This window comes from Hesperophylax consimilis, chromosome 5 (genome assembly GCF_061612785.1).
Source record: "Hesperophylax consimilis isolate HC1 chromosome 5, BYU_Hcon_1.0, whole genome shotgun sequence".
Lineage (NCBI taxonomy): Eukaryota > Metazoa > Arthropoda > Insecta > Trichoptera > Limnephilidae > Hesperophylax > Hesperophylax consimilis.
In genome coordinates this window covers 8,683,505-8,710,401 of record NC_142840.1, presented here as the reverse complement: position 1 = coordinate 8,710,401, position 26,897 = coordinate 8,683,505, and the positions used below count along the sequence as shown (strand labels likewise).

Genomic DNA, 26,897 nt, shown 5'->3' with positions numbered 1-26,897 from the left:
ATTCATATCTTTTCCTCGTCTCATGTGTGTGTTTGTTCTGTAGTTTATCAATTTTTCTTAAGAATTCACTAGACGTATGGCCATTGATTATCTTGTAGATTAAAAATATGGTATTAAAGTATATAATTTGTTTAAATGACAAGATATTTAACTCCTTCAACATGGTCTTAATTTTTGTGTATCTATTTTTCTTCAATATAATGACAAAGCAGACATACCCTTTTATATCTCGGCACAATCATGCTATCTCTTTCATACACGAATGTCTCTTCCTTACATTTAAACATTTCATTACACTATGTATATTATCTACCTACAAGGAGAAATACGAGTATTGCTAATTTATTTAAAAATCGCTTCGTTTTATTGGTAATCCGGTTAAAAACAGTGTTGCAGGCCATTTCCTGATAAACTTTTATTATATTCCTAATATGTCGGAACAAGTGTTCATGGACGTATTTGTCTTGATAATCTGTGATTTTCGTGAACACGTGTTTCGGCGTCGTGATAATACATTCGTATTTTACTAAGTTTGTCAGGATACCTGTTAATTTGTTAATGCCTGAATTAACCGGATTACCAATAATTTGAAGACAATATTAATAATTTACCAATACTCATTTTACTCCCATCACGTGCAGTTTGCGTATTAAAGCAATAGTATACCTCTCCATCGTGTAATTTGAATGAAAACTAATGTCACCATTTTACACAAAACCTTTTGACTCCTAGACCGCGGACAGGTCATTGAAATTATGTTTCTTCTTAAGAAAGGATTTCGATAATGGAAACTTTTTGACCAATTCAGCACAATTAAGATCAAAATTTGCTAACTTCGGCACCCTAACACACCCGTGACACACTTCTCTCAGTTTATCTCTTCAGTGATCTACTATGTATTATCAAAAGTACTTTTGATTGTGAATACTAATTTTGATTGAGCGTATGTATAACTCTGGTTTAATGAGCTAGGATTCGCTTTTGAATTTAGTGTCATTTTCAAAAATTGAACCGAGGCCAAGAATTTATAAAAGTGAAAAGTACCCACATACAATATAATATTTTAACAGAAAATTATTTTAATCGTTATTTTCGAAAATTAGAACTGATTTATCAAGAATTCAGTCATGCGGTAAAGTACCTACCTATAAATTATTAGATTTTCGTGTATATTTGTTTCTTGAACATTCTGCAGCAATTAATTGTCCTTGTTCTGTTTAGATAATCTTTTAGCTTCCTAAATCCTAATTTCACGTGATATTTAATGGATATGCGTTAGTATTATTAAGACATTAAGACACCTACTAGTTTTGTCAAAAACAACTATTAATCTTAGGAAAACATTTACCACAATAACCTACTTATGCATGTTTAGCGCTTCATCGTTTGTGTATTACAGTACTAATAATCTATCCACCGTGTAACACCAGACAGATAAGCGTAGCTTCCAGGGGTACAGTGATATCGACAACTTATAATATCGGATCGATAGGCGTAGCTATTGATGATTTTATAGCGATTTTCCGAGCACGGTCGCGCTGTTGATAGCCAGACCAATTATATAATTAAAAAATCGATATAAACTAGCAACACTGGCCAAATTAACATTCTTAAACGTCAGACGGTTACTTAAAAGTAAAAAAATAGACAATGTCGAATTGAAATACTAACTATAGTATACATTGGCAGTCGGAATCTACATTTTGAAACTCAACGGGAGTTAATTAGTTCATGGGGTTTTTAGTCGTAACTAACAACTTTTGTTTCTCTAAGTTGGAATTGAATCAATTGACCGTGTCTTAGGTGAATTAAATAAGTCTATTGATCGTGTATAAGATTTCTTTCAATTCTAAAATCTTTGTTAGTTCACATCTACTATCGTTTTTTTTCATAACGAACGACATTATCCAAAAAGTTGTGCATATTGACAGTTTATCAGGAGGGCGCTCTGAAAGCAGCGACATTTGTTTACCGACTATCGGAATAATATTCTGACCGTGTTCGAAAATATCGCTAACTGACCATAGATAGACCCAGGTGGGTAGGGTAGATACTGGCTCGTGACTTTTGGGTGTTACTAGAGTGTTAATATTTAAAATAAATACATTATTGATGTTGTTGTAGCCGAAAACTTTATTTTTATAAATTTTGAAAATGGGTTTACACCACAGACATATGAATATATAGACTAGAAATTAAAGGTGAGGGGTAAAATCAATTGTTGAAGAACGAAGGGGGTAAAGCTGACTGTGATTCGTCAATAAATCAATCTGACAGTATATAGGCATCTCGCATTATAATATCACCATTTAGTTCTTAAAAGTAAAATCTGCTTTTGAATGAATAGACATTTTTACACGGGAGCGCAAATTACTCGCCACGTTATGAACAAATTAGCGAAGTCCAAATTCGGCAAAAAAAAATTTCTTCTATTTTCAGAGTCGAATATTTTGTTTATGTATTTAGTTAAGACACTTTTATAAGTGTTCATAATTTACTTCCCAGTAACAACGATGCGCACACTTGAGAATCGCTACATTCGACCAATGTTGGCTCGATGTGATAGTATATAAACATATACTATCATGTATAAACATACAACTGATTCATATTATACAACGTGAATAAGCTTAAAATGATGCTCACAAATGGAATGTAATACGAAAATTGGGTTTATTCTCTTTTTCACATCTATTTTTACAAGTTTTCATATCACAAGCCACTATTTTGCCGTGTTATTTCATAAAATGCCTCGACCATAGCTCGACGCTAGTTCGAACAAGAATGATGACGTCACATTCTCAAGATTCACGGGAAGCCATACGCGAGCCCAGCCGGCTCCAATGGAACCGGTATGGGGAGTGGGGAATAATACGCTTTTAATCACTTAGGGCAGGTCTACTAATATTCATATGTCTATGGTTTACACTAAACAACGACAATATTATCACTCTATCACACTCAAAAGTCACGAGCCGCCACTGGTGCTGACAGCTAGGAGCCTACGAGCTACGGCGTGTGTTGTTTTGTATGTCCTGTGTCCGACATCGACACCGTAGTAGGCCCGGAGGCCTACTTCCCCGCGGTGACCCACTTACTTCAATACTCGACTTCCCTGGCGCAGAAGGGAAGTGTTCGACATCGATAACGGCTTCAATGCGATGTAAAGCGGGCAACATGCCGGCAGATACGAGGTACAATAGCTGCCCTACAAGCTCACTAATGCTCAGAGCTGGACTAACCATTCAGCCAAATAAGAATGTGCCTAGGGACTTATTTGAAAGGAAATAATACAGCTAAATAACTTAGTTTTACTTCGGACCACATGGCATATAACTCCTCCACGTAGTATCACCAAAATTGACATCTATAACCTATTGTTTGAAATTAAATCTAAATAGATTTTTTTGAACTCCAACTGGTGCAGCATCACTACACGGAGAAAAATGGGTGTTGCTCATAGACATATGAATATTAGTAGACCTGCCCTAAGTGATTAAAAGCGTATTATTCCCCACTCCCCATACCGGTTCCATTGGAGCCGGCTGTGCTCGCGTATGGGCTCAAGTGAATTTAGAAAACGTGACGTCATCATTCTTGTGCGAACTATGGTCGAGGCATCATCGGTTCATTTTACGAAATAACACGGCAAAATGGTGACTTGTACTGTGAAAACTTGTAAAAATAGATGTGAAAAAGAGAATAAACCCAATTGTCGTATTACATTCCATATATAAGCATTATTTTACTATATTTTAGGCATATTCACATCGTATAATATGGATCAGTTGTAGAAACATATACTATCACATCGAGACACGTCTGGACGTGAAACACAAAGCTGGTTGGTTGCTGGGAAGTAAATTATGAATATTTATAAAAGTGTCTTAACTAAATACATAAACGAAATATTCGACTCTGAAAATAGAAGAAATTTATTTTTCCGAATTTGGACTTCGCAAATTTGTTCATAACGTGGCGAGTAATTTGCGCTCCCATGTAAAAATGTCTATTCATTCAAAAGCAGATTTCACTTTTAAGAACTAAATGGTGATATTATAAGGCGAGGTGCCTATATACTATCAGATTGATTTATTGACGAATCACAGTCAGCTTTACCCTCTTCGTTCTTCAACAGTTGATTTTACCCCTCATCCTTAATTTCTAGTCTATATATTCATATGTCTGTGGTGTTGCTAATTTATTAAGAATCTCTCCACATTATTGGTAATCCGGTTAAAATTGGGATTGCAGGCTTTCACCGAATGAATTAACAGGTTTCCTTATCCAGTTGGGACTACTGCTCCCGATAGTCTAGAGCCAGTTATATAATGGCATCCCCAATTGGGGTATGTTGTGAGGCTACCTGGCTATTCAGATCTGGTCACCAGGTACTTTAAATCTGAATGGTGGTCTTACACCATGGCGATACTGAGAGTATCTTCCACTCATCACATACTATTTAAATGAGTAAATTGTGAAATAGCACAAATTAATCAATTATAATTTACTTTCGCACGCCGGGATTTGAACCCGTGACATCTGGCTTGCTAGTCGAGAGCCTTACCCCTCTACCACGGAGACCGTTCGTATAATATGCATACGTATATTACATCGTCGATTAAGAGCGACGATTTAACTACATTTTTTTCCACAAGTTTTTTCGATGTGTTCTTACATTGTGATAATACATTCCTCTTTTACTAAAAGTTTAATGCGATGCACTACGTAGTAATGCAAAATCATGTGTTTTTGGTTTGAAAATTTTGTCGCCTAGCAATGTTTCAGATACTTTAATTAAATACTGCGAGTAGAATACATCTTGGCCTTTAAAATGATAGAGTATTTTTTAGATAAGTCTTTTTATAAGCCCAGAAAAAAATAATGTATAAGGCCTATGAAAACTGCTTTAAAGTTCAAAATCTCCTACTTACGAACCCATTTTCGGTTATGATTTTATTGTATAATATGGCAAATTAAGTTATTTATAAAATGATCGGAAAAAATCAAATATTTATGCCAGAACATCCACAAAATAAAATAAAAGGTATTTTTTAGCCATGTTTTTTTCTTGCATAAATCAAAACAGGCGGATGGTGTTAAGCGGGGATTTAAACCTTATCGCCATCTACGTAAGGGTTGTTATTGATAGCGGCTCAATTAAAAATATTACACAACGTAGTGCATCGCCTTAACAGGAAACCTATAATTTTATTCGTTAAATGCCTGCAATCCCGTCTATAACCGAATTAGGAATTATTTCATGAGATTATTAATAAATTACGAATACTCATATTTATCCGTATACTCACTTTTTCCTACGTGCCAAAAAACAATTATTGATTTGATTGATTATTTCATGATTGTGGGCTTTCGTTTAGTTAGCAAAACGATTGCGTACCTATGCTTTTAAATCATATCGAACAGTTTGTGAAACTGCCAATAAAAAGAAAACTGAAGCAGTCGTGCAATAAAATAAATTCCATTATAAAACAATCATTTAATGATGTAACTGTTTATGCAAACTGTTTTTTGTTATTTCGCGAAATGTGGAAGGCAAATGATGGCACATTACTTTGAAGCGTATAAAGCGTTCCTAAACAAAGCATAGTTTCGCCAGAAAGAGCTGGCTACGTTCGCTACAGATTAGTTTACTTCCTAGAACGGTAGGTGCGCGTAACTGGTGATCGGATTATTCCGACAATTCCATTCACAGATTATTCCGCACTCTTTTTTTCCTGACTTCTTTTCAGATTATTATGAATTATTAATTTTTCATTGTATAAAATTAAAATTATAGAGTTTTATTTGCCTATTATTAGAGGCTACTAAAAATATGAATGAGTATTACTAGTAGTTCTGTGAACAGTGTACTTCGCGTGATGTTGATTACACCGACTTGACAGCACACAAACAATTTAAATATTACAGACAGAAAAATAGAAAGTAGTCGAGTCAACACAGGACTTCACTACGTCCATTCAATTACAATGGATATAAGTGAAGTAAAAATTTGATGATTTTTTTTATTTTATTTTATTTTTTCTTTATTCATAAAAATATATTTGAATACAGTTTTTTACATGCTTTTCGACTACCACACTACACACATGTCCGTATTATGGTAGTCGAAATTTGTGTATAATTATATAAATGCAATACATGCTTAATTTGTTAATATATTATTTGTGAAATAGGTAATGCTTAAACTTAAAATAAGAAAGAGATGAAAATAATGATAAATTAATTAATTATTTTAAAAAGAAATTATAAACAGAATTTAAATGAAAATAAAAGAATAATAAAGCAAATTAACTTAATTTACTGATGTCAGGCGTTTTTTAAAATAGTTAAATTAAATAATAAATAATTAACTGTTCAAATTCTCTGAATAATGCGTCCTAAGATAAGATAATTAGTATTATATCTTAGCTACACTTATTAGACTACAATTAGCTACACTTAATGAATTAATAATAATGTGTATTCGCAGTTTTATTGTGCGCAATATTCATGGTCGGAATAGTCGTGGTCGGAATAATCACCGTTCCTTTGTATTTATGGTAACACGGTTCTGTGTCAGCCATTTCAGCTGAAGTGTTTGCGCTCCGTGTCGTATAGAGTATGAAGCGACCGAAGAATCTCGATTAGATTGGGTCTTACCTATATTTAGATATTATTGCACGTGTTGTAAACTCTACTAATAGGCAAATAAACACTAGCGGCCTTTCGCTACTGCAGTGAACACAGAACGAATTGAATTGTGCACACACAAAGTCTAGAACTGCAATTTCAACTTCTGGACTACGTAGTTAGTTTTCAGCACTATGAAATTATTTACTTCAGGAAAACAAAAAATGACTCTTGTAGGTAAGGCACGTTTTAACGAACACACCAAAACATTATGAAACTATACAATAATACTACACTATGAGAAAATCCAGTCCAAAACCTTTTTATAAATGCCCTTATTGAATATATTAAATGTTGTAAAGGGGCAAAACACAGATGACGTTACTGGGATCGGATGATATCAGAGTCAAACCGAAACATTTACAACTGTTGGTTTATGTCGTTTGCAGTATTTTTTTTAAGAAAGTTAAACATTTCTGGGTTAACCTCCTGCTACCATAAATAGAAGCGGAAAATGTTGCTTGTACAATGATGGAGGACTTAGTTAAAAGAAGCATTGAAACAACGAAATTAGTCTAGGCAGCTACTAAACGGACCATTTTTTCAAAAATGCTGAAATAAAACAAATTATATTTTAAAAATAATTCAGAATTTAAATTGTTGAAAGTAAATATGTTTTCCCTGAAAATCCTCAATTTCACTTCAGGAAATCAGATATAAAATATTTATTATAATAGAAGCAATGCAAGTTGAACATAACATGGAAAATTAACGAGTATCAAGAATCATGGCGAAGCACTACGAAAAGTAATGTAAAATCATTTGTTTTTGGTTTGAAAATTAGATTTTTAGAAATATATTAGAAACTTTTATTTAAATACCTCGAATAGAACAAACACGTCTTAAAAAATAATGTATCAAGTCTATAAATAAAACCTTATTATGTTATGGATTTTTTGTATAATGTTGCAAATTAAGTTCTTTACAAAGTGATCTTAAAACATTTTGGCGATGTATTTTCTTGCATAAATTAAAACAGGGGACTGATTTTAAGCGGGAATTCAAACCTTATCGCCATCTACGTTAGAAGTGTTATTGCTAGTGGCCCGATTCCAAATATTATGCTGCGTATACATATGAGGCTCGTTTCGCGTTTCGGTTCGCAAATGTATCCGCAACTTTACACGACGCACAGTGCATTGAAGTGTATGGGGGAGAGGACAAAAATCATAAAACCGGTTACGCGTAGAATAAAAAAAAAAAAAAATGCCGTTTTCTAAATCTGAGTCATTAGCATCATAATTAGTTCGCGCATATTAAAAATATACATATTTATACACAATTTAACACATTTCATAAATATTAATATTAGTATTTTTGTAAACTTTGATAGATTTCTTTATTTATTTATTTATAATTTTTTACATAAAAAAATAAAGTTATTACTTATAAAATACGATTTACATTGGTTTTCTATGTTAAAATATTTTTATACTACTCTTCCAAGGAAGCATTTGCTTGTGGTTAGCAGTGGAGTGAACAGTACATTATTGTAGTTATTGAAAATTAATAATACGATAGTTACATGTATTATATTATGTTGTAGTAAGTACCTGTGCCAGTAGATTCCATTGCGGTTTGATAATAAAAACGTGGTATTTTTGTATAAACGATGCTTCTTACTCAAGTGCTAAAATGCAACTGATAATGTGATTAGCGCATCGATGTCGGTAATCCCTAAGTTGAGGGCGCATAACTAGCCAATGACATCATCAAAGTAATTAAGATTAATGCAAAGAGTATGGATACTAGAGAGACAGCATGTGAAGTGTGCCCGCGCGCTCCAAGTGTGAATTTTGTGGAATTTTACGGAGACGGCTGACATTAGCTTTTACACCTCGGTCGCGTATCGAGCTCCTAGTAAAACGTTGATAAAACATAGAAAAATGGTCAACTGCGCCGTAAAATTGTGTAAAAGCAATTCTGTGAAGAAAATTAAGAAGAAAGACGGCCTTACCTTTCACATATAAGTATTTAAACACCGCTCAATTAGACATTTATATAGTTAATTTTTTGACGAGTTCATTTCAACCGCCATCACGCCAGCACGCCATCTCGGAATCACGCGGCGGACGAATGTCAATGGGCCGAATCAGTCAACTTATTTTATAATAATTAAAAATTACCAACAAACCTTTATTTTTTATTAATTATAACACACGTTTATAATGATTTGTCTTGTATGGTGACCTGATAAATCAACACATCGACGATTCAACACGAATTTTAAAAGTGGTATAAAGTCATGGAAAGTGATGAAACAAAAACTTTATTAACTGGGTTAAGTAGGTTAGGTTAGGTTTTTTTTTCCTTCGTTTTTAATGACTTTATAATGTACTTTTAAAATGTGTGTTGAATTGTCGATGTGTTGATCAGGGAACCGTCTGAATATATATATACCTAGGTCGTACTTTAAATCCTAGTTTTGTGAACAATCGCGCATGTGCGCGCGTCGGTACGACGAGATGTGTGTCACTGGTTTTCGATAAATAACTCTTAAAAGTTCACTTGTATCACATTTTATTTTTTTCCGGTGTAGATAAATATTCTAAGATATTCCGTGTTTTTTTATCGTATTTTTGGAACCATGGCTTGATGATTATATTTATTCATTTTGTATCATGCCTATAAATTGTGTTTATAACCTAATATTTTATTAATTATTTAAAAATTTTATTCATGTCTCCTGTACTTATCTTTAATTTGATTTTTTTTCTTCTTTTTTTTGTTATCACTGTAAACCTGTAGAGTTTTTTCTTATATTATTTACGACCACTCCTTTTCTTAAAGTCAAGCACCAGCTTCAATAGGGAAATAATAATGCACAAAATTGTACTATGCAAATCTGTTGATTAAATAAAATAATACTACCTAACTCTATATTATCAAGTTATTCGTAATCCGGAAATTTTTGTCTTTCTTTGAAAATAAATCTTTATATATGAATATATAAGAAATCTCGTGTCATGGTGTTTGTGGTCGCACTCCTCCGAAACGGCTCGACCGATTTTTATGAAATTTTGTATGTATATTTTTTAGGTATGAGAATAGGTCGTAAAGTATATTTCTTACCAATAGGTGATTATGTGCCCTCCGGGTCAGCTAGTATATATATAGTTGATACACTGTAACACTGTAAAGTTATTTAATTTGACTTTTATGTCATTTTTAGTGTTTTTATTAGAGTTTTTTCATCGAACTCTTTCAGCCAGATTTTTATTTTTGATTTGTATTCATGAAACTTTTCCAATATTTTTTTTTATCTGGAGGAAGGATGTTGTCAATTTTTGTTACAAAATAAATTAAGTTTCTTCATCGCAATATGGGTTTATAACTTGCAATGTTTTCTGTCTTTTTGATTCGTCTAGTGTGATGGATAAGTTTTAAGTTTTTTCTTATATTATTAACGACAACTCCTTTCCTAAAAGTCAAGCACCAGTTTACATTAGAAAAGAATATAATAATGCACAAAATTGTACTCTGCAAATCTGTTGATTATTTAAAATAATTCTACCTAATACAAAAAAAAAAAACTATTCAAACTGATGAATTGCGCAATATTAGCACCAAGGAATGGCGCTGCGAGTTTCAGCAAGTTCATAACATTAGTTTTTCACCCAATTGCACTTGCTATACATTCCCTGAAGATTGATACCGATTTATTTGGACGCGCACTACACGATTTGATCATAATCTTGATTTGGCAAAAAAAGAGTTACGTGAAATCAGATTTAGGTAATTAATAATAACATGTATGGTACAATAAATAAATAAACAACATGTATGTCTTTTTTTACTTCCCTTTCTGCACTAGTTAATTTTATATTTTTACCACCATTCTTTGTTTGGCAAATAATGCGTAATGCGCTGTATGCCCAAAATGTGATAAAAAATTAAGGATGTTTTTTTAGTAAAAAATAAATAAAATAATGTGCAGCCCGTTCACAGTTCGGCCCTTAACTCTGACCCACGGCCCCCTCCGCGCTCGCTTACCGCTCTTCCCCGTCTCTATCCCCCCCCACAAGGGCGTTAACAATTATGGGAGCTTCATTGGTTTTGCGTATTATTTAATACATCTCGACAAATTATGCCGCTTCCATTGATCCTAGTTCCATGGATTAATGTCATGGCAGTTATGACTCATCATCTTTACAATAGCAAAATTAAAATTCATAAATTCGAGTGTCGATTTTTGTATTTTTGTCCAAGGGACAATGCATTGTGCGACGTGGTGAATCGCCTTAACGCCAACATTCCATCGAAAGTAATCTAGCGAATAGGGATGTAAAATTTTTGCCTGCGCAGATACCATACGGCCATTAAAAGTTTATTAGCTTCAACGTGAATCGTTTGGCCACAGTATAATGTGCCAATAGCTAAATTCATTTATGACAAATTCTCGAGAAATTATTAACTTAATAATCAAACCTTCACGTGATATTTATCTCGTGTGTATTGTTGATTTACATAAGTTTCAAGGATATTATTGAAGAATATGAAATAACCTTTGTTTCAGGAATTAGACTTAGGACGGGTTGTTTCGGAGAATTTGAACAATTCATCAAATTTCAACGTTCATTTTCGGGTTCTGTGAAAGTCCTATTCAAGTTCCGTTATTATATCATTGTAGGCTAGTTGCTTGACAAAACTGAAAAAAAATAGAACTTGAAAAAATCTTTCACAGAACTTGAAATTGAACTTTGAAATTTGATGAATTGTTCAAATTCGCCGAAACAACCCGTCCTAAGTCAAAAAATTGATATTTTTCATTTTTTAAATTTAGGGCCAATGGATCCACAAAATTTGAACAATAATTCTTCAAATTTCAAAGTTAATTTTCAAGCTCTGTGAAAGTTTTTTTAAATTTTTTTTGTTAATATTCCATTACGGGACAGTTGTTCAAAAGAACTGAAATACAAACAGAACTGGAATAAAACTTTAAAAAAAATTGGGAATTAATTTTGAAATTTCACAAATTTTTCAAATTTTGTGAAACAACTCGTCCTTAGTAAATATTATGTTATTACTAAAGTAGACCCGTGAAAAATCACGGAATATTATAATTAAAAATTTTAAACGTTTAAAATAATATATTATAGGTGGGTAAAACCTGTTTTATCGTTTGTCTGAATTTTTATTCACAAAAACAGTTTTCCAAGCAAATTTTAAAATTACACTTAAATTCAAAGGGTTCATTGAACCAGCTTTCACATTTCACACAGGAATATTATTAATCATTGTTCCTGATATTAATTATTGTATTAGTATTTTGTTCTTTGGAAATCAAAGTCATGGGAATAATTTTAAGATGAAACTAATATTACAAAATTAAATATGTTAAGGGATTTAACTGTACTGTCTTTTAAACAAATTGTGTAATTAAATGTAAAGTCACTCGACAAAAAAGAAAAATTAATAAGATTTTCCTTTCGTAACTAGTCGAAATCATAAAAGTCATGAAAGTAGTAAACAAAGTAACTTTGCATCTCCCTAATTCTAATGTTAAGCCCACCAATTAAGCATTAGCTAGAAAGGGTGTGTGAAGTTTAAAATTACCACCCAATTCAAAAATATTGGTTCAAGGAGATGCACTACGTAGTAATGCTAAATCATGTGTTTTTGGTTTGAAAATTTGGTCGCCTAGAAATGTTTCAGATGCTTTAATTAAATACTGCAAGTAGAATACATCTTGGCCTTTAAAATGATCGAGTATTTTTTAGATAAGTCTTTTTATAAGCCCAGAAAAAAATAATGTATAAGGCCTATGAAAACTGCTTGAAAGTTCAAAATCTCCTACTTACGAACCCATTTTCGGATATGATTTTATTGTATAGTGTGGCAAATGAAGTTATTTATAAAATGATCGGAAAAAAATTAACCATTTATCAACATATTTATTAACCATTTATAACATCCACAAAATAAAATAAAAGGCACTTTTTGGCCATGTTTTTTTCGGTTCCATGATAAACACAGTGACAATTGACACAGTGATAAACACAGTGATAAACACAGTGACAATTGACACAGTGATAAACACAGTGACTCAACACAGTGACAATTCAATACACTTTTGAAAAGTGATATAAAGTCATTAGAAACGATGAAACTTTTTTTTAAACCTAACCTAACCTAACCTACTTAACCCAGTTAATAAATTTTTTGTTTCATCACTTTCCATGACTTTATATAACTTTTTAAAGGTGTGATGAAGTATCATTGTGATGATTTATCCGGTCACCGTTTTTTTCTTGCATAAATCAAAACAGGCAAATGGTGTAAGCGGCAATTTAAACCTTATCGCCATCTACGTAAGGGCTGTTATTGATAGCGGCTCGATTTAAAATATTACACGACGTAGTGCATCGCCTTAAGAAAACATTTATCAAAAAGAAGTGCATTATCACCCAGAAAGATCGGAAGAAGCATTGATTTTTTATCCGTACCGAGCAAATTTGTCTTCCAGCAAGTTCGTCCAAACGCTCAATACTAGCTTTGTGAAAATCATTTTTCAAACACGAAATTAAGGCAGTTAAAAATATTTTTGGCAGGGGTTCTTGAGGACTTATCCCAATCATCTTAATCAGCATGAATGTAGCTTCAAGACGGCGTATCGATAAAATGAACAATTGATAAAACTCTTACATTTCTTTCTAGTAAAACAACTACGTCACGTAACTTATTACGACAGCACTTTTGCCACAAAATGAACGATATTTGATGGTTTCGTCTACGTTTTTAGAGGTTCGTACAAGTCAGGTTTTTTAGTTTATCTCCATATCTTGTGATGCAGGCTTGCTATTGGCCGATAAATCAGTAACGAATTACATTATGGAATTTGAGCTATAACTTTGTGCTCTATTTTATATCGCAGGAAACTTACATTTATATCAAAGCTTTCGAAGCGATGCATCGGAATTCGATGGGGAGTTGTATTATGAAACTACTACATAAGGCGGTGTTATTTTTAGATTGAAATTATGTATGAGAGGGCTTATCTATTGTTATTATATATCGATGGTGCCACAAAGTGATTGCTTTCTTTGATAAAATCATTTATGTTTGCGACATTATTAACATATATTCAGACATTACTTACAATATCACCATACATTACACTAGTCAGTAGTATCAAGCAATAGTTGAACACTGACGGAAATGTCCGAATATGTTATTATAGTTTGTTCATCTGTCTAGCTCATGCGTCGCACTTCTCTCGGAGTCTGGACGAAGCTATTGATATTCTCGTGACAATCCTAACTTGTTAAGTCTTGTTCTAGCTCAGAGCCGTGAAAAATCACGGGATAGTCATAGAGCGGTATTGCATACTAATATATCGTCGCAACGTGTTTCACTATTTTTTATCACAGGAGTAGAAGTACGCGGGGACATGATTCGGTACGTAGTTTCCGGTCGTTTGGCGTCAGAGCGTTGGAGGTTTAATTGGACTAATTGGTGGTAACAAATGGAACCATCTAAATACAGTATATTAGGATAGTCTGAATTCCCGACAAGTCGGTTTCGAATTTGAAAATGCTTGAAGTAAAATAATTTTGTTTTTAAATATTATATGGTAATGTGTTGTGTAAATTTTCCCAAAAAACACTTAAAATTTGAAAAAAAAAATTAATGCAAAAGATCTAGATTTCATTGAACCAGAGTTACAGACACAACCTAAATTAGTATTTTTAATAAAAGAGTTTTTTTAGAGCGATTATCCGGTTAAATTTTTTTGAACGTAGTTTACGCTAATGAATTCGGTATTAAATGCTATTAAATTCACCAATTCCATAATGCTTTCCGTTGATCCGATGATTGCGTGCAATTTAAAAGCAGGTACAGAACATTATTATCCTTATTTTTAACATTTTTGTATGTCCCAAGTTCTGCTTCGCGAGTAGCCAAGCGGCGCGTCTGGCGCTCAAAGTGAAAATCGATGGCACAATCAGCGCGCGGGAGGCAATTTTGAAGTCACAAAGACGTGATTTAAAAATACCTTAAAAAATATATAACATATCTTGATCGTTACGGTTAGATAATACACTTCAACGGTCAATGTACACCTTTGCTAAAAGTGATTTCGGAAAGCAGGTAAGAAATATTCACTCACGAAATTAATTAGAAATAATAAGTACTTTCTTGATTTTTCTTTATATTGTCTGGAGAAAATATGACACTTCCAACTTAATAGGCTTTTGCCCTAACATAAAATATTGGTATCATTTCTACGAGCTGGAGACAAACCACGAGGTATATTTTTACACCAGGAGGGTTTGAGAAAGCTTTGATTAAACCATGACATCAGTCGTAAAATGACCGCCGAAGAGCGCACATTGAAAGAACCAGATCACGCGCAGAAAATTAAAGTAAGGCAAAAGTTTGCGGCGCTGTCCATTGTGGGACTTTTCTACGCAGGAAAATTAATGTTTGTTTTTAAGAAAATCGCCTGGCGCAGCGACGTTAAATTATATGGGTAAATTATAATATATTTGTAAAAGTTTCTAAATATTGTAACAAAATATTACATTTTGAAAATAAGCCGGAATTTTGTTTCCCCGATTTGGGATATGTAGTTAAGTTATTTACGCAGCCAGTAATTTGCACGCTATTGTAAAAAGGTCTGGAAATTCATAAGCCGATTTTATTTTCGAGGACCGAATGGTGAGTAATGCCTGTATATTGTCAGATTCATTCATTGACAAATCACCAAAAGTAGGACTACACATTTGGTTTGTTTCCCTTTGCCTGCTTGGATCGTCTATTAATCGAATGTCTATTGACATACCGATAGATATAAGAAGTAGGGGACGCCATAGGACGAGATAATACGATAAAATTAATCAAAGCTTGTATCGAATCATGTCAAGGGGCGGTATAACACAAGTAGGTATGTAAATTAATGAAAAAGTGCATGCCAAGAGTTTAATGGCGTTTAATCCTCTATTCTTACCACTGGGAGGGTCTGGGGAAAGTGAGTAAGTTAATATGAAAATTTACATTAAGTTAATTGACCTCTTGCAAACAAAACATTTTGTAGTTTTTGACCTCTCTTCTCCTACTTCGTTCCGCTATTCTCAAAGAATATCACAAAGGAGTATAAATTAAATAATGTATAAAACTAGGATAAATCTAGGAAAGTTGAACAAACTTGTCAGAAACAATAGTTCCAAAACTTACAGTGGAGTGTTTAATATTCTCAAAAACGTAAATCGCAATGAAAATGCATAACTGACGAAAACTCAAGCTTTTTTATGATGAAAATATTTATATATTATGCGCGTTACAGTGAGTCGGTATTGTGAAAAAACGGTTCCATGATAACTCAACACAGTGACAATTCAACACACTTTTAAAAAGTGATATAAAGTCATTAGAAACGATGAAAAAAAAAAATTTTTAACCTAACCTAACCTACATAACCCAGTTAATAAAGTTTTTGTTTCATCACTTTCCATGACTTTATATAACTTTTTAAAGATGTGATGAATTATCATTGTGATGATTTATCCGGTTACCGTGTACAAAATATAGATACCAAAATTATAGGTAGATACCAAACAAATGTTACAAAATATAGGTAGATATCAAACAAATGTGTCCAAAATATAGATACCAAAATTATAGGTAGATACCAAACAAATGTTAAAGCCCAGCTACACTACTCGCGAAGTTGATCGAAGTTGACCGAATACGATAGTGTGGGCATGAACTTCACTTCGCTTCGGGCAACTTCGCTTCGCTTCGCCCGACTTCCGATTGTTGTCGGTAAATGCGCCCGAGTCAAAGGACTCGAAGCGTTACTCGCGAAGTTGCTTGAGTGTGTGGGCACGCACTTCGAACTTCGGCTAACTTCGTCGAGGACTTCGTCGAAGCGTCGAAGCGAGTAGGGTAGCTGACACTTTACAAAATATAGGTAGATACCAAACAAGTGTGTCCAAAATATAGATAGATACCAAAATATAGGTAGATACCAAAATATATGTAGATAACAAACATGTGTGTACAAAATATAGGTAGATACCAAAAAACAATGTCAGGAACTGCACTTAAATAATTTCACCTTGGGCAAACTCTCGTAGCTAAATCGTACGAGTGGATTCATACAATATAAAATTATGCAATGAATAAAACAAAATATATCTGTGGCATGGTTAGGCCTTTCTTCTGATATGCCAGAACCAATTTATTCTGTTTATATAATTATTTAAAATAAATATTATTTCAATTTTCCATGCTGTTTTGACGGATCCACATTGGATTTAGCGGCGATAGAACATTCCAGTTCTTTATTTTTTATTTACCGGTATCCGCTGATAAAATACTGATTGATGCTATGTAATGTTGATGTTGAAGGTTATAATAATTAGATGTTTAAATATTTGGGCATTCACAGTATAATCTGGAGAACATCTAGGAAACGTAAGCAGTAACATTAGAAACTTTATGTAAACAATACATGTTGCGGTCAGGCGAGTTCTGGTCTACTCATAGTTATGTTAATTCTACTCTGATTAACTATTGCCATTACAAACTGGAAAACTTCATGAAGTTCGGGTTCGGAGAAGGCCAACAATAATATTGCAGCCCATTAGAATGGTTTGAATCAAAAGATAACATTAAACAATGCTAGAAGTAGAATGCTTTCCAGAAGTGTCCATAGTTCACAGAAACCGACCGACTTTTGCCAACATAATTTTGAAATATGAGGAGAAAAACTACAAGCTGTGGAACAAAGCCAAGTGTAAAGATTAAAGAGAGGCCAATTTTCATGTTTTGCAGGTAGAAGTAGAACATGAAACTAATCGCTATTGGTTCCACGTATTTGTTATAATCAGTGAGGTTTTCTAACAAATGTAACCTTAACCACCACAAAAAATATATTTAGGTCATAATTGTGGCATATTCTACGGGGATCTATCATAGATTATAGAATAACACAATTGCCTTGCGAGCGTGTTTCGTGTTCCAAATATTTGCCGAAGCGTTGCTTAAATTTCCAATACTAATCTGTGTGTATGAAATTTAAATGGTAAGGAGATCTACGATTTCAGGCGAGTGTAAGTGGACGCTAACTATTGGGCTAAATGAAATATTTGTTTCAAGTTTGTGTGTTAGACATTGCTAGTGCTTTATGAGCTGTATCATAAAAACTAACAATATTTTGTTTCGAAGGTAGTTGTGGGAATTTCGAAAGGTTAGTTAGGTTTAGGTAACATTGTGATGGATATTATCTTAATCTAGTTAATGTGTTATTATTAGACTAATCAGTCTGATAAGATTAGTTAAAGGAATGTTATGTTAGGTTACATTAGGTGAAATACGGTGAGGTTACACGGAGAAAAAATAGTATTGCGAATCTCTTCAAATTATTGGTAATCCGTTAACGAATGAATTAACAGGTTTCTTTTTAATATTTTAGTAAATAACAAAGATATTATCACGATGTCGGCACATGTGTTATGAAATCCAAATATTTTAGGATTTCATTATTGTAAATAATCAAGGTAAATGCATATGCATGAACACGTGTCCATCATGCATTTACTACACAACGGATTTTTATAGGGTTTTTCACTATCATTTAGAATTTCTACCGAAAGGTTTTAATAAATGTATAATTCATGCGTATTATATTTATAACATACTCACTCTAAACCAAAAAATAACACATTTTAATTAGCATGTATATTATGTTTTTAGTTGTACTAAATAGATTATTGCTGTATTATTATTTGGTAATGTTTTAAATACTTGCATTGATTATCATCTACTTCTGTTTTGTTTTATTCTCTTTCATCTTAATTGTATTTTCAAAAACACTTAATGTAGTATTCCTTACTTTTCACGAAACTATGTCTATGTAATATGTAACATTATGTTGAGTACCTCAAGGTCGATGATGTGTTTTTACTTATGACGGCATAATAACACTTTACCAATACATGCGAAGCTTCTCCTAGTGAGGTGTTAACAAAACATATTATGTTTTTTTTTTTTAGTTATTTATTAAGTTAAAAGAAATACATATTTCGCTTTGTTAACTTAAGTGTACATTGATTAAAACAAAAATAATATATATATATATATATATATATATATATATATATATATATATATATATATATATATATATATATATATATATATATATATATATATATATATATATATATATATGCCTATTAATTATAGTAAAAAAAAAAAAATATATATATATATATATATATATATATATATATATATATATATATATATATATATATATATATATATATATATATATATATATATATATATATATATATATATATTACCACACTCTGTCTTTGCTGAATTTGTGTATAATTTATTATGTTGTTTTGTGTGGTGGTCACTGGTCATGTACTTGTGATGTTTTCATAAATGAAGTATTTGTCTGTATGAGGCCGTTTTGGATTTTGTGAATTAATAGGCATATTATGTTGTATTCGTACAGTTTTCTAATTTTGGGTAAGTTAGTTTCTTGGTATACTCTTTTGGTGGGGGTATCTGGTCTATAGTTAAAAAGTTTTTTATAACTTTATTTTGTATTATTTGAATTTCGTTTAGATATGTGATGTTTGTGTTTCCCCATATTTCTATGAGATAATTTTAATAATGTAAAGTGTACATAGAAATAAATATATATTTATAAAAATTAGAGAAAAGTCGAGCAACACCGGGTATTTTCTATACGTCAGCTAGTTACCAATAATTTGAAGAGATTCTTAATAAATTAGCAATACTAATTTTTCTCCGTTTGGGTTACGTTTCTGTAGTTTAATATCTTATTTTGGTAGGGAAAAAAGCCCTGACATGAATACCCGGTCTTGCGTCTTTCTGGTTACGTTTGGTTATGTTAGGTTGGTTCAGGTTAGATATTTCTTGTGTTGGTAGAGGAGCATTATTCGGTGCATTCCTTAGTCCTCGCGCGGCCCGGACGTGAATGGGTACGGGGTCTTGCATCTTCTGACCGTTATGTTTAATGTGGTCTGGAATAATCGCTACCGCCGAGATAGATGGCTTTCGGAATCCGACCAGTCTTCTATAAATACCTCAACAAGCGGAGGTGAAATGCCGATTGGCATACCAATAAAACAACGATTTAGCACATGCCGATACGATAATAAAATATGCGCTCTTCCCCGAGCTCAGGTTATTGTTTTCGACGATTTTCACTCTGACGTGAGCGACCTCTTTTTTCACGTAAATAACAAACGAGTCATTGGGACTATGGAAGAAGATGGGATATTAAGTATATTCTGAATATTGTGGTCATACAGCCACCGTGGTCGAGAGGTAAGGCACTTGAGTATCAAGCTGGAGGTCAGGATTCAAATCCCGGCGTACGCAAGCAAATTTTATTTGATTAATTTGTATTATTTCACAAATTATTAATTTAAATAATATATACAGGGTTTTCCAATAAAAGGTGTTATTTTGATATTCAATCGTAAAAGATCAATGGTTTCGTTGCTTGTATGGCACGTAGCGCCGTGTTGTTGAAAGTAAACGTTGTCCAGATCAATACCATCCAATTCCGGCCATAAAAATCATTAATCATCTCTCGATAGCGCAATCCATTAACCGTAACTGTTGCTCCAGCCTCATTTTCTAAAAACCGCCGGACCATAACCCGCACCAAACAGTTACACGTTGAGGATAGAGAGGCTTTTCAACAATAACTCTTGGGTTTTCCGAGCTCCAGATGCGACAAATTGCTTGTTGACGAAGCCACCGAGGTGGAAATGGGCCTCATCACTCAAGATGATTTGCATTTGATTCACTCAAGTGAATTTTAATAATTTCAATGAGTTGTTGAAGCGTGTATCGTTCTATTTTTATTAATGGCGTAGTTTCTACTTGTAAAATGTAAAAAAATGACAGCTTCAAAAGTAACATCTACCGAAATAGCGGGCTATTCAAAATAATACCTCTTATTGGAAAACCCTGTATTATATCTGCGGCACATTTCAGAGTGGAAGATACTCTCAGTATCGCTCGGGTCCAATACTACCATTCAGAAATGAAACGTTGCTTGAATTGGCTTTAGCCATGTTTAGCCAGGTACTTCACATAAAATAAATATAAATAACACACCAGGGTGAAAGATAGATGCTGATAATATGATGGTGCCATAGACTACATCAATGGATGGTGCACATGGTGTGATATGAATTATTTTAGAATTCTGCCGTTATTTGGTGACATGTTTCATTAATATCTGTATAGTTTTAACTTTAACTGAATTACATGTTAAGTACTTGCATAAGAAAGCGTGAAAAAAGTCATGTAAGTTTGAGGAAAAAGTTATTTTTAGTTTTTTTAAAGTAGATTAGGTGTATTTTGTTATTCATAAATACAGGATCTCATTAAAACAACTCATTGTAAAAATTATAGCTTTTAAATCTGCCGATCATCGTAAAAAATCCAAAAATACTTTCTTAAAGCATTTTTTCAATGGTTTATCTTTATTTCAGGCGTTCGACGCGAAGTAAAAACGATAAATATATTATTCACTCTGGGATGTAATTTTACTAAATATCGCATTTTATAGATTATAATATTTCATTTTGGAAAAGTAATATCTGTCCTAACGAATGTACAGTAATATCTACCCTAACGAATGTACAGTGGTGCTTAAACCAATAGAATACCTAATAAAATAAAACCTATTAGTTTTTACCTTTTTTTACTTAGAACAACAAAAAAATAAGTTTGGAGTAAAATACGATTTAGAAAATTTTATAATTTTACTCGTAGATTAATAATCATTTTCGAAAGAATTTATTGATTAAAAAAAACAACATGAAATCTGAATCACTGCAGAAATTTATATTTCCACGGGATATTGAAATTATGAGAACGACACAAACAATTTAAAATTACCAAATATTTAGCAGACTTTAATTAAATGATGTGAAATTCACCCACCATATTAGAGTTATATTACTCGCGCAAAAAGAATATTAAGGCTTAGGTTGTGAAAAAATACACTTCACCTCGTAAGAAGCTCGGAAAACAGCAGAAAAAAAACAGAAGCAACCTTCTTAAAAATAATAAAAATACCTATCTCTAAGTGAACACAAACAGGTATAGTTCAGTTACATATATAACTGATGGTGATGATTGTTAATGTGTTTTGCACGTCATTAGTTCTAATGGGTTTCTCTCACGCCATTTTTCATTTTATTACACGGGAGGAAAAAACTAACATTATTTTATAGGTTCCAGAAGGTTCCACCAGTTGTCTTTAGATTTAAGTGCCGACCTCGACAATAATGTAATAGCCTTTCTTCCAATATATTCATGTCCTGTCTTCCGTAGGGTTTAAAAAACATGAGGTTGTTTTTACACGATCATTGATCTTAGTTTTATTTTTATATGAAATAAAACACGAAGACCTAATGTTTAGTATCGTTTATTGTTAAATGCTTTCCAATTAGTTCATTGGAAAATCGTTAGTCTTTTTAGGACGTCATTCACAAACTTATCACAATGCACGCATTATGTGAATCATCATTAGTGAAAATTGTATAGAAAAATATTAATGACCTTGCAAGTAATACCTTTTTTTGTGGTAGGCTCACCATTTTTTAATTTTATTTATAGCTAGGTATATAATAAGTGAAATTATTTAAATTATGGGTAGCAGATTTTTTTTATAAATAGTCTAATAAGATGCTTAGTTATTAGATGTTGTTGTGGTGAAAGTTCAGAATAAAAATAAATTTTCCTTAGCGAAAAACTACAATGAATGGAAATAGTTTATCATCATCATCAAGAGGCAGATGACAGAAGACAATGTTTTTTATCATTTGATGTATAAATTATAAATTAGTGATGATATTTGATATTGAATACCTGCAAATAATGCATGCACATAAACCTAGGATAAATTGATTTTAAGCGTTTGTATCAACTAATCAACACATAAATTAGGTATTAGAAGTCGTCTTACATAAATTAGAGGTCCATCAATCCAACCACCTGAGGAACATTTTTTTATAAATATAATAATTGAATCAGTCTTCATTCTTCGATAATTCAATTTCACCGTCGAAATCTCTCATTATAACATAACTAACAAACCAAACGGGTTGTCAATCCGTGGCACATCGTGTACAGGTAACGGCGATCATGTCACAACTCGGAACTGCTATATATTTTCACATTTATTCAACAAAACACATGTCACTGTTAAGGGAAATCTGCGTAAATCAATCCCGCCCGTTCATTCCCCCGCGCCGCGGAACACAAAAAAAAAAACAAATAAAAAAAGGTTTTCCTTATATACTCAATAGGGCATATTGCATTTTATTATCCTGTCACTTGTTGAGACATTTCGTGGAACGGATGGAGCGACGAACCCTCCGTGGAAGTGACCGCCTGACGGAACCGCAGAACTGACGGAACCCGCGCCCGCAGTACGGCTACGGAAAGCGAGTCACCGCTGCCAACCCGACCCGGCGAAAAGCCCCTTCGACTTCTGACAGCGGCGGCGCTGCTACCAACAGGGGAAAGAGCTTTCGGGAAATGACGCATGCGCGTCGCGAGCGAGGTAAATGGAATTTACTATTCAATTTTCTCGCTGGGTATTTTGATGATGCTTTTAATACTGTTCGCAAATTGATCGTTTTCACGTGATTTGTGAGCAACACTTTGCATGTGCGGGAAGGGAGACAGATAAACGAAAGGTTAGTAGAGATATCTGCATATTATGTAGATCCATCAGTCTCTTGTAAAGTTAAACTTTAATGATATTTATTGATATTTTGCGCAAATCGGGTAATCTTCCATATGTACAGTATTATTTTTTTGATTTGCCGTACATACTTACTCTTAATCAGGTACTTTTAGGAAGTGGAAGAATATAGGTAAGGGTAAAGAAAAAAGGATAGGATAGTACCTAGCAAAAAACAGATTTAATCGTTAAAGATTCTTCGACAGCAGGTGCTCAACATGGCGATACTAATTAAACAAAATTGATTAAAAAAAACTGGTCATGATAGGCTATTTCCTTTGTTCCTGGTTTCTGATACCTACATTACGCTTTCTTCTTATGCTTATAGGAATGGTCATGCACGTCCGTTGTTTATAATGCAGTTTTAAAGCCGAAATGATTTTCCGCTCTGACTGTGACTGACAATGACTTTGTGCTCTGTTGGTCGGTTTTAACTTTATTCCATAAATGTACTAACATACACTGTATATTATGGTGTAGGTATATTTATCTACCGCTATGTTAGAGATATCCCGGTTTTATGATATACGAAGTAGAATAATATTTTACGTTGATTTTTATTGTTGTTATTACGATTTATATTACGTTGATGATATTTTACGCTTGCAGTTGATTTGTTCCTTTGTTCATTAAAAGTATAGATATATCCACTCCCTAATATTATCACTTCCAATTTTGTGTTCTTTACTGAAGAAGCTTTGGCCAAAATTCAAAAACCTTTTTATTTTTTTAGCAATAGGCATTTCTTCGTTCTTATTTGCGAATGCACTATCATAATTTGCAGTCATCCTACAACCATATTTAGTATTCTTAATTTATAAAGGCTTAACTTTCAAGGTTAATAAAACAATCTCAATTCGTTAACAATTTTTCCTCTTTGTATTTAAAATAACTTTGTAGCGTTTAAAATAATAAACAATTTAATTGACAGCCCAATAATCAATTTATTTGTACCGAACAACTATCGCAAGGGTCTACACCACGACTTGCTCTATATTCCACATGGCAGAACGAACGTTCTGGCCCAGCATAGCAGGACAAGAGGTATGGTGCTGCTAAATGAAATCTCTGGATCTCTCGATATTTTCATCATTTGCCTCGAAGGTTTCAAGAGTCATTTCGGGCAATGAATAATAAATAATCGCTTATGTGTGGTGATCCTTCACCAGGCAATATCTACCACTCTGATGTGTGAAAGAAAAGTTTTTTTTTCGAATTTTTTGAACACTGCCAGTTATAATTTAACCTTTATTTTTAACTAGCTGAAGTCCCCGGCATTTTCTGTTATCCGGCATTATATACGTAGAGTTTTTCGAAATCAGTCATTTTAACACTAATTTTTAACAGTAATTTTCCTCTCATTTTGAAAATCAAGTGAGCAAAATTTCACCAAAAATAATGAAAAATTATGCTTTAAGGAGTGGGAAGAAGTTGAGGGTGGTTTTTCGAAATCTTGTGTGGACAGTGAACTTCCTCTAGTTTTGAAGGTCAAATGCAAAATTTTGATGACAAAAATAATAAATTATTTCTGCGACCGTCGCCTTTTTTACCCTTAAGAAAAAAACCCAAGAACATAACTATTTCTAGTTTGATCACTGCAATTTAGTAGGTATAATTGTTTTCACACGAGAATATCGCATTCTTGTTATAGAAGTCTTAGAAATAGATTTGTCTGATTGGTACTTTACCTGACAGTGGTAACAATCCTTCGCCTACGAAAAGCCTTAACAAGGCATACTTTGAATCTTTGGAGGAGGTTTCTTTGGAGGACAATGTTTTAAAAATAAAATCACTTAAATTAAAAATATAGATTCCTACGATATACCAAAAGTTTGTGTGGAGTCCATTAAGGCCGTAAAGCTCAAAAAAAATAAAAAGGGATGTTACTAGTTTATTTTGTATCCCTAGGTGATCTCCTCCATTGAGTTTTTAAGGGTTTCCTGAACGGGGTATTTTCACTGTTTTATTTTTATTCTCGAAACATGAAGAAATAAATTACGATAGTGAAAGAATTTTTATGTTGACGAATACATTTTTTGTAACGATTTAAAAAGTGTGCCAATTTAGATTTTCCGCTAAAAATACATGTTCGTTTTTATTGGTGAATTCGGCGGCGTTGACTACACGCCGGCGCACAGTGGGCTGAAATTCGACTTTAAAATAATTTTGATCGGTGTTTTTATGTTCTTTTTCTCTTGGATCCTATTCCTATATATATGGGAATAGTTTTTATGGATCTATCCTGCTCTATATGTGTGTATATTTTATTTTTTATTTAATAAATATTATTCTTTTTGAGGTATTATGTTGTTAAAATCAAAATTCCCAAAATTTCCCGTCCAGGGGAATATTCCCCAGAAATAAATTCCCGAGAATTTATACATCACTATTGGTGAGACGGCTGTCACTAACGACGCCGCACAGTGGGTTGAAAATCGCCTTTCATAGACATAGAGACTTGAATTTTCAAGGGTATTTTTTTGGATAGAAATGGATTCTGCTGATCATTACTATGCTATAAAATTTCGTACGAAGCAATTGCGTATACAGATGAAGGAATTATCATTTTTTTAAGAAAAAATTGTATGGCACTGACATTAAAAATGAGGCTATCTCTGGAATCATAAGGTTATCAAAATCATAAGAGCAACTTGAGAGCCTCTTTCAGAGGAAAGAAGTTTCCAATTGTGTGCCACAAATGTTATTTTCCCTGCTCTTTGAGTTGTTAGACCGAGAGCCAGCGCCGCCTTTTCCAGTATTTGCTTCTCTTCGGCATGTGACAGTAGAGACGCTGGAAGAGTTTTACTTAGACTGCTCTCAATATCCTCAAAAGCATACAATGCTTTGTGTGTTAGTAGATCGTCTCCCTCTAGCTGTGTAATCCAGGAAACAATCGGTCGCAGAACATCGGCTAATGATGTCACTCTTGTCCAGTAAACATCATCATCCAACAGGCTGTTCTTCATATCACGAGGCAGCTTCGTTTACTGCAAATGTTTGCAGGCTTACTTTACACGCTAACACTCAATAAAGCATCCAAGAGAAGTGTAGAAAAACCATTTTATTAAAAATCAAATAAATTCCCCGTTTTCGGGAATTTATTTCAGGTCGGGGAATATTCCTGTTCCCGGGAATATTCCCCAGGGAATATTCCCGGGTCTACATCACTACTCACCAGACATCGGCGTTTTATACGTCATAATGAGGTTGTAGCCAGTTGAAACCGTTTTAGAATATGCGGTTTTAGATCATTTTAAAATCAATAATCATGAAGGAAAATATTATTATTATTTAATGGCTTATGAAAATACATAATTACTTGAAAAAATGTACTTAAGTTAATTTTCACCAGTGAGCAATTTTTTAGGAAATGTGCATTCAAGTGTGTTCTTGAATCTCATTGCCTCCGATACAACTTGTGCTGCTTAATTCCGTATGACCC

General features: G+C 33.1%; 1 protein-coding gene across 1 annotated transcript in view; it reads right to left on the bottom strand.

Moving 5' to 3' along the window:
- The window catches only part of LOC149423489 (uncharacterized), a 138,079-nt gene extending 114,963 nt beyond the window's left edge, over positions 1-23,116 (bottom strand). Inside the window, exon 1 of the mRNA XM_089632251.1 lies at positions 22,673-23,116. The gene's annotated coding sequence lies outside the window, so the exon portion shown is untranslated. The remainder of the gene's footprint in view (positions 1-22,672) is intronic.
- Positions 23,117-26,897: the final 3,781 nt, after the last annotated feature.